Genomic DNA, 13,149 nt, shown 5'->3' with positions numbered 1-13,149 from the left:
CAGGTGCCCCAACTCCAATAATTATTTACATGCCTGGGCGTAGGTGCAAAAATATAGGGGCCACTGGAGGGCTTTTATGAAAACCGGGAGAGAATGGATATGAGAAATTGTTACTGATCCTAAGTGGGATAAAATTCACTCTCCTGGGAAAATAATTTTTATAGGAACAAAAGGAATTCTAATGTATACAGGAAACCTAATTTTTCTAGAGACATCGCTCAAATAATTACAGTATCAGACCTAACATAGAAAGTTGTCAAATCTCCAACTAACAAATCTAAATGAGTTGTTTTTTTAAATCCTTGAGTCACAAGTCGTTTTGAACTCTTTCAGGCACAGGACGCTCACGAACCGTACCCCAAATAGTGGTTTCCTCCATAGCTGGGCCCTTTGCTTCCCACAGTCACACCACTCAGCTTAACCACCCATCCTTGTCTCCGGCATCTATGAGCCTCCCTGGTCACTCCTGTACTTCTGACAGTTACTCCAGCAAACGGCTTTTGGTCCAAGGTTCAATGTTCATGGGGAGCAACTTTATTTCCACTCACACTCAACAGCAACACGTGGGACCTTGTCATCTCCGCAAATGGCCCCATCTTTGAAATCTTTAATATCATCCCTCTCTTACCGTGACTTACGATCACTTGATTCCCTCTTTTTTTCTCACTTCCACTTGGCCTGCCCTTCAACTCTGAGCTCCTCTTCCTGTTGGCTCCATCGCTCCCAATCTGCACTCCCTCTCAGCAAACCAGATCTGTTCTCTCTCAACTCTGCTCCCTACCCTTACTCCTGGGATCGAAAAAAAAAATCCAAATAGCTCTCTGAATATTTGGCTCACTAGTTGCCCCTACATCTCCCACCCTGCAAATTAAACAATTCCAGCTTCCTCAACCGGATCGTTCGCATCAGCATGAATACACGCTATTCTTTCTCCCATCTTGGTGGGGAAAAGACCTCTTTTAAACCCATGTGCTCCCTGCAGCTACTGTCTCATTTCTTTCCATCCATTTAGAAAAAGCCAAAAGGAAAAAGAAGACTTTGAAAAAATTTCTACGCACTCTTCAATTTTATCTCCTATTCTCTTTGAGCGTCTCTCTGAGGATTTTGCCCCTACCACTCTGCTGAAACTGCCCTTCTCAAGGTTACCACTGACCACCACGTCGCTAAATCAGGTCGTCATTTTTCAGTCCTCATTTTATTTGAATGATCAGGAGTGGTACAGCGGGCATCAATTTCTAATCCCTGAATCAGGATTCCCATGCAACACACCTACCTGGTTTTCCCCCTTCCTTGCTAGCCACTCTGTGCCAGGCTCCCAGCTCTAAACACGGAGAGTGCCTCCCAGCTTCTCTAAGCTACCTCCATGCCCCCTGACGCAGTGGCCGCCCCAGCTCCTGAACGGACTTGCTACCTACATCAGCCGAGGAGCACATGCCTCACCCTTTGACGCCAGACCCTTAGATCCAACTGCCAACCCAGCACCTCTAAACTGGATGACCGAAGAATCTCCCAATTGAACATATCCCAAACCACGTTCCCGAGATTTCTCCCCCAAATTTGCTGCTTTTGTAGCTCTCCTCGTTCCAGTGAATGGCAACTTGATTTTTCTGGTTGTGTGGAGCAAACACCTTTGCATTATCCTCAGCCCCTCTCTCCTGCTCCCGCACCCGCGGCTGGCAAGCCAGCAAGTCCCACAGGCTCTACTTCCGAAATATGTCCAGAGCTGGCACGTCTCACTGCTGCCGCCTGCTACCACGCTGACCGCGCCATCAGGGTCTCTCTCGTCCTTTGTTCCCTTCCCTTGCTCCCCGCTCTCTTCTCTACAGAACGGCATGACCAGTCACAACGTGGCAGGCGAAGCCAGTCCTCTGCTCAGAACCTTCCCGAGGCTACCTACCTCAGAGAAAGCCGAGAAGCCAATGCTACACTAAGCATTAACTAACTCGAATTTTTTAAAAAATTTAAGTTAAAAATAAATGAAAACAGAAACAATGACTTGGAAGGAAGGAAGGACGGAACAAAGAAAAAGATAGAAGAAAAAGAAAAAGCTGAAGTGTGCCGTGATCGGCAAAGCTCCCCGCGTTCTGGCACCTCTCCTGTCTGTGTCCTGCTCTCTCCTCCTGAGCCACCTGCCCCCTCGCACCGCACCCTCGCGCTGCAGCTCCTTCCCGGCCGCTCGGCCCCAGCTCTGCACCTGGATTGCTCCGTCATGTTATGTTTGCTGAAAAGTCTTCTCAGTGAGGCCTCCCCTGCCCTTTAAAATTGAATCTCCCCTCCCTGACCCTTCTCTATCCTGCTCCCTGGGAGCTCCCAGGGAGCAGGATAGAGAATTTTTTTTCTCTTTAGCTGGTGTGGGGGGGTGGCCTGGGGGTATGTGAAGTCCAGGGGCAGGAGAGCAGCGGAAGCCACTGGAAGCCACCCTCTGCAGCGCAAGTGAGCTGAGGCGGGGTGTAGATGTGCAAATCGAGTTAGGGGGCTACGGCCAGTCTGAGGCCTGGAGTCCGCTTCTGGGAGGACCAAGTGAAGGTGGTTACTGGGCCCAGGCAAGGGCTGTGACATTGCCATAGCCAAGGGATTAGGCACAGCTGTGGCAGAGACCCCGAGAGAGGACAACTCCTCTCCCCTTACCCTCATGTGCTACGAGGGCAAGAGAGAGCAAAATGCAGCCCGGGCAACCGGGCGCCCCCTTCCTCTGCCCATGTCCCTCCTGCGCCCCTTACCGAGAGGTTTAACCGTGTGCTCTTCTGAACCTCTTCACCCGCGGGGGAGTTTACTTCCTTTTATGATTAAATATTGAGAAGCTCAGATGTCCAGTACATGCCAGTATAGTACTTGATCTAACAGCCACAAATGTAATGCATTCTAAGAGAATCTGTGGACAAAGTCAGAAAATCTCACCCCTAAAATGGAAGGGGGACATTCACGTTTCGAAACTGGTAAGAATGGAGCTGATACGGATAGGAGAAGCTATCTGTGCAAATCATCTGTGGAAGTAACATACTACAGTAACGACTTATAAAGATACTGCTGATAAGACTAGGGCACAATCCAGATCTCAGACAGATCTAGGTCATCTCCCTGAAAGGAAAGATAGAAACTTTAAATCCTTACAATCAGGGCTAAACTGACAGGAAGACTTGGAATGCAGAAGTCAAGCATATTTTTAAAAAGAGCACAAGAGGACGAGAATTTGTCACTATATTCCCAACACTTCTAGGATTCTGATTTTGCGACTACAGCCAAAAATAAGCCTGATCAGGGCACCTGGGTGGCTCAGTGGATTAAAGCCTCTGCCTTCGGCTCAGGTCATGATCCCAGGGTCCTGGGATCGAGCCCCTCATTGGGCTCTGTGCTCAGCAGGGAGCCTGCTTCCTCCTCTCTCTCTGCCTGCCTCTCTGCCTACTTGTGATCTCTGTCTGTCAAATAAATAAATAAAATCTTTAAAAAAAAAATAAGCCTGATCATTGAAAATGGCAATTTATCTGCTTCTAAAGTTCTAAGGATATATATAAAGTCCTTCTCCTCAATTTTTTGCTATAAAAGATAAATTTGAAATGTAGTGGTCAAGAAACTTTTTCTGTCAAGGGCCAGATGGTAAATATTTTAGACTTTTCTGGTCATGAAGTCTCTGTCACAGCTACTCAGTTCCGTCCCTGTAGTGCAAAACCAGACCATAGATAATGTGCAAATAAATATGTGTGGCTGTATTCCAGTAAACCTTTGTTTACAAAAACAGGTTGTGGCCGGATATGGCCTGTGGGCTTTAGTTTTCTGACCTCTGACTAACCTATCATTTGATGTCTAGATTGGCCCAACTAACCAACTCCCTGGGAAGGGGTGCCCTGGTGTTAGGGTATGGAGTCGACCACCCCTCAATTAGACAGAGAACACTCTGAATAATGGAAGTCACACAGCGAGGTTTTTTTCCAGCTAGCTGGGGTCCAAGTATCCACCCGGCGCAGCAGGTTTCAACAAGGACCCCGAGCACTCAAAGCCAAGGGTTTATATAGCATTTTCAAGGTACTTCTTCATAGCTACATACATATCTTGTGCCCCACTTTGACAGTTTAACTTTGTTTGACCTTTTGCCACCCTGGCGCCATCCTGGCGGTTAAGTGAGATTTAGGTTTAGAAGAAATTTAACTTTATTTACATTTCCTTCTGCCTCAGCCTCCCTCAGTTTTAGGGTGGGGAGGGCTACCTTAGGCCCTGAGGAACTGAGCCACTTATCTCTGGGAATTGGGCCATTGAAGAGATGGCCTTTTTGTTGTAAATCACCAGGACATTTGCAAACCAGGGGAGACTCCTGTCTTGCAGGATTGTGATCTCTGGGAATTAACTATTGGTTTTCTTTAACATCTGCTCCCTGTGGTGCTAGCGCCTAACCGCCCTGGTGGTATATGATTAAGTTGTTTCTTAGGTTTTAGCTACTTTCTCTTATCTCAAGTTATGTGCGCGTTTTTTGGGCTGGTTAGGGACGCTCAGTAAAATGGCTTCCCCGCCTTCAGGATGGCCATTCTCATGCTAACCCACTCTTACAGTGCAAGGTGCCAGCTTTTGCTTTGCCAAGGTGGCTGTACTTATGTCAGGGCTAGACTCAAGGTGGGTACAGCCTTGCTTTTCTTGGCCTCCACACCTGGAGCTGGTTTCCAGGACTTGTTTTTAAGTCCCCTGGGGGAAGGGGAGCAGGGACAGTAAAATAGGTCCTTACACTGGGAACACTAGACACTCTCTCTCTGCCTGCTTCTCTGCCTACTTGTGATCTCTGTCTGTCAAACCCGCCTCAGGTTTACAGATCCACGTCTTTGGGTCTGGTCATATCGGTTGGTTTTCTGGAAGCTGATCAGCTCTGGATGAACTAACAGTTGAGCTCATAACCTTGGAAAGTTGATCTTTGAAGAGACCTGACCTTGGGGTCACGTGTGAGTAGCTCGTCTGTCTCATTCCTTATTCTCTCTCTCTCTAACTCTCTACCTCCTTTCACGATCTCTGAATAACAGCGCCCGTATACTGATTTTTATCTGTATTATTAATAGGATTTAATACATTCTGCTAACCAAATAGGGCTTTTTTTTTTTTTAGGTCTAATAATTGGTCTATATTTAAAACATTTGAGTACAAAAGAAAATATTCAGTTATAACAATCTAGGTGTTACCATGAAGAGTTGTTACCTGCACTAAAACCACAAAACATTATGAAAGATTTTATTTTTTGCCAGCTCAGGCTGCCAAAACTAAATGCTACAAACTGGGTGTCTGAAACAACAGGAATTTATTTCTCACAGGTCCAAGATCAAGGTACTAATTCAGTTCCTTGGGAAGGTGTTGTTCTGGCTTTCAGAGAGTTGCCTTCTCTGTGTCCTCACAAGAGAGCTCACTGGCTCTGGTCTCTCTTCCTCTTCCTCTTCTTCTTCTTCTTTTTTTTTTTTTTTAAGATTTTATTTATTCATTTGACAGACAGATCATAAGTAGGCAGAGAGGCAGGCAGAGAAAGAGGAGGAAGCAGGCTTCCTGCTGAGCAGAGAGCCTGATGCAGGGCTCAATCCTAGGACCCTGGGATCATGACCTGAGCCGAAGGCAGAGGCTTAACCCACTGAGGCACCCAGGGGCCCCTCTCTTTCTCTTCTTATAAAGACACTAATCCCTTCCATGGGGCCCTATCCTCACGACCTCATCTAAACCTAATTACCTTACAAACAGCCTCCCGCCAAACACCAGCACATGAGGGGTCTGGGCAGCAACATAACTTTGCAGGGCAGGGATAACTGTCCAGAGCTGCTGATTTGTTTCCTTCTGAAATCATCTTCAAAGAAGCCAGGCAAGAGTTGAAAACCTAACCAGGGGCTCCATTAAACTGTTACTGAGTAATGCTTTCAAGTCTACAACTAATGTTCCCTAATTGTCCAGGAACATAGTCGTACGATAAGCTACTCGCGGTAACTGACATTATAGAAACCAGGCAGAGACTGGGCGTCAGGAAGATGCTATTTTGGCAGGCGAGACCCGTGGTCGGGCCTTATCTCTTCATTCTTGTGGCCTCCCAAGTCCTGTGCTTTGACTTCTTAGCTCAGTTCCTGTTCATCACTAGGCTCTTTTGCTGAATGACTCAGTTTGACTCATTCTCATGGATTTTGACTATCTCAGCTCCCTTCCCCGGGCTCCCAACAGGTCCACCCACCGAAATTATAGATACAAAGCATTTCCGTGTCAAGCTGGTGGGCAACTGAACTGACCCTGCGCCCCCCACCCCCACCCCCGCCTCAAGAGCTGGGTGAGGAGGGCATTTTCCACTGTACAGGATTTCTCTCCCTGAAGAACCCTCAAAGTTAAACTTCAGTTCTTAGGGCCGTATTTTTCGCATCATTTGGGCCTTTCCTGTATCAAGATTAGAACCAATGGGTGGCGTGGGGTGAGACAGGGAGCGGTTTAGCCCACTTAAAATCTCCTTTAGTTGCTTACCCTTGGCCACTCTAAATAAAGCTACAGTTGAAGTAAAAATAGTTTATCTTGAATACGAGTCCCCTAACTCTCCCAACTTCTGACCAGATTGTCATCTTATACCTTCATCTATAGAAATTCTGAAGCTACTGTCCAGCATGCATGCACAGAGGAAAACACACACTCACATACACACACACACACACACACACACACACACAATCATGGGCATTGTTGCCTCCATACCTACCCTTCTATTCCGACCAAGCCACTCTAGTGCAAAGGCAGTGATCACTTCACTAATCTGTGGAATAAAACCGAAGTTATTTCTGTTTCTCTAGATTCTTCTACTCCAGTTCAACCGGCCAGTTCTGTCTGCTGATGTTCTTCGTCCTCTGCTTTCATTGTGATACTCTTACTACTCACAAACCTGTCATAGCTTCTTAAAGTCAAAAGACTATGTCTTCAGTTTGGTTTTCAAAGTTCTTCACAGACGCTCCCTGGTGCTCTAGTGGTTAGGATTCAGCGCTCTCAAAGTTCTTCACAAATGCCTTTCCAGACTTACTTTTTACCACTTAGTAAAAGTGGGCAATTCAATATTTTTAACTCCACATTGGAGTTAAAACTCCAAAGCAAATTTTCTTTCTGCCCTTCAGCTACTCCATCCACTTTAATTTCTTAGTACAAATTCCCAAGCATTTTCTGCCTTAATATTTCAATCTGACATATTTTGAATAATTTGTTTACCTCCGACTTTATTAAATTCCTTCTTCACTGACCTAGAGTTCGCTCTCAATTCTTCCTTGATGTCTACAATGGAACTTTCCAATGACTCTTTTAGATCCTAGCTTTGGTTACAAGAATTTTGTTAAGAATTATTAAAACACAGCTCTCTCCCTGCCCTTTCCTGCTCCTCTCTAGTGAATTCTTCCAACACAATTGGAAAATCCTTAACCTAAGGCCCACACAACCAGAAACCCTGCTTGCTCTCTCATTTTCTACCAACCTTCCCTTCACCCATGCTGCTCCAGCCATGCCCGCCTTTTTATTTCTAGAATACACTGAGCTCACTCCGGCTACTGGATCCTTGTAGATCTGTTCTTCCTGGCATGCTCTTCCTGCCTGGCTGGTTCCCTCACTTCAGTTAGGGCTCGGTTCAAATGTCAGTCACAGACGCCTTCCCCAACACTATTTTAATTTCCCTCACTTGATGCCCCCTTTGTTCTGCTTTATTTTTCTCTACGGTACTGATCACTATTGACATATTACAAATGCATTTGTTCATTTTCTTCCTTGTCCACGAGGGCAAGAACTTTTGTCTGCTTTTTTCACTGTTAGATCTCTGCCTGGCACAGACTGGGTATTTAATAATTATTTAATGAGTAAATTGATGAACGGGTGGGCTTTCATATAGTTTGCATAGAAATTAAAATTAAAAAAAAAAACCTGCTACTGGTGTTTGTTCCTAGTTTAGCAACATACCAGTCCCTGTCGTTGTGGGGATTTCTGCAGAGGTGTTGGTCTTCTCCCAAGCAGACGGTAGCAAGCGCAGTATTAGATGGCAGGGATTAACCCAGAACAGCTTGGCTCCGGAGCAGAGCAGAGCCGCATCCAGCCCTGGGTTGGAGGCTGCCTCCAGCGGAGGAAGGATGTATCTCTTACAGAACACTTAAAGGCCTTAAAAGCAGTTTCCTTTTTTTTTTTTTTTAAATATGGACGACTCTAATTGCTCCCATAGCACTTAGTACTTTAAGAAATGTTAGTTTATTTCTATTTGAGTCTACAGTGGCCCATCTCTCACTCTGGGTTGCTTTATTTTTATTCTTTGGTAAGTCAATTTTGGCTTCTAACAGCACAGTAAGCCAAAGATCTGATCTTATCAAAACAGCATAGGAGGCCTTATGATGGCAGATCAAAGGGTCCTATAGTCTTGAATGTTACCATGAACCCAGTTAAAGGAAATTCTAAGTTTCTATTTTTTTAAAAAAGGAAATTTGGGGCGCCTGGGTGGCTCAGTGGGTTAAGCCTCTACCTGCAGCTCAGGTCATGATCTCAGGGTCCTGGGATCAAGCCCCGTATCGGGCTCTCTGCTTGGCGGGGAGCCTGCTTCCCCCCTCTCTCTCTGCTTGCCTGTATGCCTGCTTGTGATCTCTCTGTCAAATAAATAAATAAAATCTTAAAAAAAAAAAAAAGCATTCATTCAACCTTTAAAAACAAACAAAAAAGGAAATTTAAAAATCAGTAAGTTTTAATTTTATTTTTCAAAAAAAGATTTTATTTATTTGAGAGAGTGGGGAGTGGCAGTAGAGGAAGAAGCAGGCTCCCCACTAAGCAAGGAGCCTGATGCAGGACTCGATCCCAGGACCCCAAGATCATGACCCAAGTGAAGGCAGATACTTATCCACATGAGCCACCTAGGTGTCCCTAAATTTTAATTTTTAATGAGATAAAAAAAATTCCATCGGACACACCTGTCAGATACTTTCAGTACTATTTTGAACTTTTCAAAGCACATAGTAAAACAAAAGTTATCTTACTGAGGGGGCGCCTGGGTAGCTCAGTGGTTGAGCTGGGACTCTTGGTTTCTGCTCAGGTTGTGATGTCCGGGTTGTGGAATCGAGCCCCGGTGTCCCTGAGTCAGGCTCCAAGCTCAGCGGAGAGTCGGCTCAAGATTCTCTCCCTTTTCCTCAGTTCCTCCCTCATTCACAAACTCGCAAATAAAATCTTAAAAAAAAAAAACAAAAAAAAACTATATTTATTTTCAACTGAAAGAAAATGGCCCCTCAATATTTTATTTCTCATGAATTGTCTCACACAAAAAATGTATCCTCACTATTAGCCCAAGGAGAAAGCTGAACAAAACAGTACCCTATTTTCATCACACCTTTTTTCTTTAAAGGTGGTGAGTGACCTCTGGAGGCAATTGGACAAAATATCCTGTTGCTTTCAGGAGCAAAGTGGGGAGAATTAGAAAGTAGATCCTTCCATGTAGAGGTTTTATTGGGGTTTTTTTTGCAAGTTTAATCAGGATGAATTAAAGCCTTTAACTAAAATTAGTTAACTGAATTGAACCTCAATTCAGTTTAATAATATTTATTAAGTATGTAATACAATGCTACAGGGGAGATAGAGACATAAAACTTTGGGGTTACTCCACCAGGAAACAAAAGATAAGTGCTAAAATATTTATAATACAAGCTAGAATGTGTAAGAAAATTGAGCAGTGGCACAACCACACAGGAATTCAGATTTTTGGTAAGGTGACCAGAGAAAGTCTACTACATTCAACAAACATTTCCTGAAGACCCACTTTGTGCCAGGCACTATGCTAAAGGATAAACAAGACACGGTGCCTTCCCTTCAATACTCTGAGTATGGTAGGGAAGATGACACATAAACAGGAACATTCTGTATGAAACAGTAGGTGGACTATTAGTATTATGGAGAGGAGAGTCAGGCTGGCTAGAGGAGGTAACAGCTAAGTGGATTCTTTTAGGTATGGACATTGGGGAGGGTATGTACACATACCCTCATGTCCCCAATGTCCACATACCCCAATGTCCATACCTAAGCGGATTCTTAAAGGAATAGTTCTGGTATAGCTTTAGCATCATAAGGTTACTCCTGTCCATCTCTCCCGCTAATCACAACTAAAAACTCATGACAAAATACAGACAACGACTGCCCGAGGACTCTGAAAAGTACAAGATGGTGAAAGGGAGGCACAACTTGGAAAAGGAACCCGTCAGGGGATGGGTTTCCTGGCCTTTTCCCCTCTGTCATTTCCGTCCTGAGGAGAGGCCTCATGTGGGAAGTGTTTGGCTGCATGAGTAGCTAACTCTGTGACAGAAACTCTGTCTCTTCATCCAGGGATACTGAGGGCAGGTCCAGCGAACTGAGAAGAGGGGCCTCTGTGAGTTGGAAAGTGAGCAGGGAGTGAGCAGGACAGGGTCACCGAAGGAGTTTCCCAATTTTGTGTAGGAAACATTGTCAGTCTTAGGTTCACCGCTGACTTGCACGTGTCTGCAGGTGGCCCAAAGCAGCACAGCACAGCAAAGCCTTTGACAACCAGCAGTTAACCATGGGCCAACTCTCAGACTAACCCCTGAGTGGTACATGCTCAGGACAGACCCAGAGCAACAGAGCAGAGGCTTTGAAAACTGAACTGAGATTGAAACCAACAACTACAGAAGGCGATGCAAAACCTGTAATGTGAACCCCATCAGGGAGCTTGCTTGCTTAAACAAACATACATTCTCCAGAGGAGGATTTTCACAGGATCCAGGGGCAGCACCATGTTAACTGTCACTATGTTCGAGAGGCGGGAGGAAATGACCTGTGTAAAAATTAGTAGGAGGAAATTTTGCTTAAAATGACGGCAGGAGGCCAGCAGGAGGAGCTCTCGTGCCCTGCTGCTCGTGGTCACCTGCAGCTCCAACAGCAGGAGACATTTCGTTGCTCTGGAGCAAGTTGGGTACTGCTTCTAAATCCTACGTTGCTTTCCTAGCAGGAAGGAAGAGAGGTTTTCCTCCTCCTCTGGCAGCAGCCCAGTCAGTGAGGGACTGTCACAACTCAGCCATGAAAAGCTACTATACTTTGAATTCCCACTTCACTCCAATAGACTTTTGTTCGTAGCCCTTCTCCCAACTTCCCCCCTTTCTTCCATAGAAGAGGGGTCCTCTCCTTTGTTGTCTAGACTTCTGATGGTTTTGCCATAGCTGGCAATCCCAGACTGCAATTTTCTGTCTTTCCCAAATGAATCCATTTTTGCTGTAAAATAACTGGCTGTTTTATTTTTAAGGCTAACACCTGTCAGAAAACTGTGGACAAATCCTGAGGGAAGAGACAATCACCAAAACAACTCTGAGAAAACACAGGTGTTGGAATATTCAGACGAAGACTCTAAACAGCTTCTACGTGTTGCAGGACGTAAAGATAAACACAGGTGAGATAAATGTAAAGAAAGACATTTTCAGCAGAGAAACAAAGCATGAAAGAGACCCCCAAGTAGAAATTTCAAACTGATCAGTCATCTGAAAGAAGCAAGTTCACTGGATAGGTGTAATAGCACAATAGAGATGATGAAAGAAAGCGGCCCTGAACTTGAAGATAGATAAGTTAACAGAAATTACCTAAAGAGCAGAATGGGATAAAATGCTGGAAAAAAGAACACAGGAGCATCAGGGACCTGTGCAACAGCATCAGAAGGTCTAACATACAAGTCATTAGAGTCCCAGAAAGACAGGTGAAAGAGGTTGAGAAAAATGATGTGGAAAAAGTAATGGCTAGAAACTTCCCAAATTTGGTGAAAGTTCCAGAAGACTAGAGTGGAGAAAACCAATTAGGAACTTAGAGGAATAGTTTTGGTGAGAAGTTACAAAGTTCTAAAAGTAGTCTGTGATAATAGCATAGACCCTGGTTCCAGAAATATCTATGGAGGTAAAGTTGGCAGGACTTTGTGAGGAGAAAGAAAGAAGCATAAAGACAGGATCTCAGGTCCTTACAAAGATAGCCAGGTGGGTGGTGATATCCTCATGGAATATCACAGAAGAGGGGCAAATTTATTTAGGAAAAAAAAAAAGGAGCTTGGTTTTAGGCAATAAAGATGAAATACTGTGAAGTTTGACTTCCTACAGAGTATTTTTGCTTCTATTAAATCTCAGTGAGCAAGTTAGAGGTGTGTCGCTCAAGACAACTCCTCCATGGAGGACGCTACAAAATCCTTTGCAACCTGCCTCTCGCACAACCTTCTCTTCTTTCGTTTCAACCACATCAGACTTTTCTCAAAGAGGCCTTCCCTGATCCTGGAATCGAAAACAGGTTCTCTTAAATCGCAGCGCCCGTGCTTTCTGAGGTAAACTGGGAAAGGCTCCAGGACCCAATGGATGGGGCTGGAGAGATGGGCTGAAAAGGAAACGATGAAGAGCTTTAGGTTTGTAGTCAGGGTAAACGTCATCGGGCGCAACAGCCCATTTCCGAAAGACGGTAAAAAATATTCACACGTCTTGAGGCTGTGATCTGGTCAAAGAGCAAAAGGGAACAAAAAGCTGGAACTGGGTAAAGAAGTCGAGGCCTTCCTTCTCCACCGGCACACCTTCACTCGGGGGGACGCTGCTCCCGTTTCTGACCGTGGTATCACTTGCCGGGACTGGAGCCAGAGTGTGCGTGAAACCTCGGCTGTGGGTCCCGACTCTTGAGTTACTGTTACACTATGTACCGCCCGCGATTCGGGGGCTGACCCTGGGCACCTTGCTACTTCTTCTCTCTGACTTAATCCTGCGGTCTGTAAAACGACGATAACCCGGACTTTGGAGTGTCGTTCGGAGGATTCATGAACACCCACGAACGCTCACATAGGAAGGTCCACAAACGCGGCCGAGTGACAGATGGACACAGCTCAAAGGAGCGAGGGCAGCAATTCTAGAAAGCTGCACAAGGGCCAGACCACCGGGCTCCCTTTGCCCTGCAAGGAGACCCGGGAGCGGGTGCAAAGCCAGACCCTGCCAGTCTTGGCCCGCCTTTTCGCCCGCAACCGCGTGGCCTCGTCTTACCTCACGCTCCCGCGGGGCCCAGGCTGCAGCTTCGGCTCACTCCGCCACGCGGCGCCCGCTCGCTGGGCTTCTGTGGGATCAGCTGTGTGTGATGCGACGGCCCCGGCGCCACGTCCGGTCTCCCAGGCAACCACCTAAACTTCCGGTTTGCGAGCGGCCG

General features: G+C 45.7%; 1 long non-coding RNA gene across 1 annotated transcript in view; it reads right to left on the bottom strand.

Annotated features, from left to right (window-relative positions):
* LOC123392122 overlaps positions 1–13,101 on the bottom strand; it is a 32,901-nt gene extending 19,800 nt beyond the window's left edge. Inside the window, exon 1 of the long non-coding RNA XR_006606813.1 lies at positions 12,990–13,101. This is a non-coding gene — a long non-coding RNA (uncharacterized LOC123392122). The remainder of the gene's footprint in view (positions 1–12,989) is intronic.
* Positions 13,102–13,149: the final 48 nt, after the last annotated feature.

The sequence above is a fragment of the Mustela putorius genome, unplaced genomic scaffold, assembly GCF_011764305.1.
Source record: "Mustela putorius furo isolate JIRA1106 unplaced genomic scaffold, ASM1176430v1.1 tig00000450_pilon_pilon_pilon, whole genome shotgun sequence".
NCBI lineage: Eukaryota > Metazoa > Chordata > Mammalia > Carnivora > Mustelidae > Mustela > Mustela putorius.
This window is presented reverse-complemented; position numbering and strand designations above follow the sequence as displayed.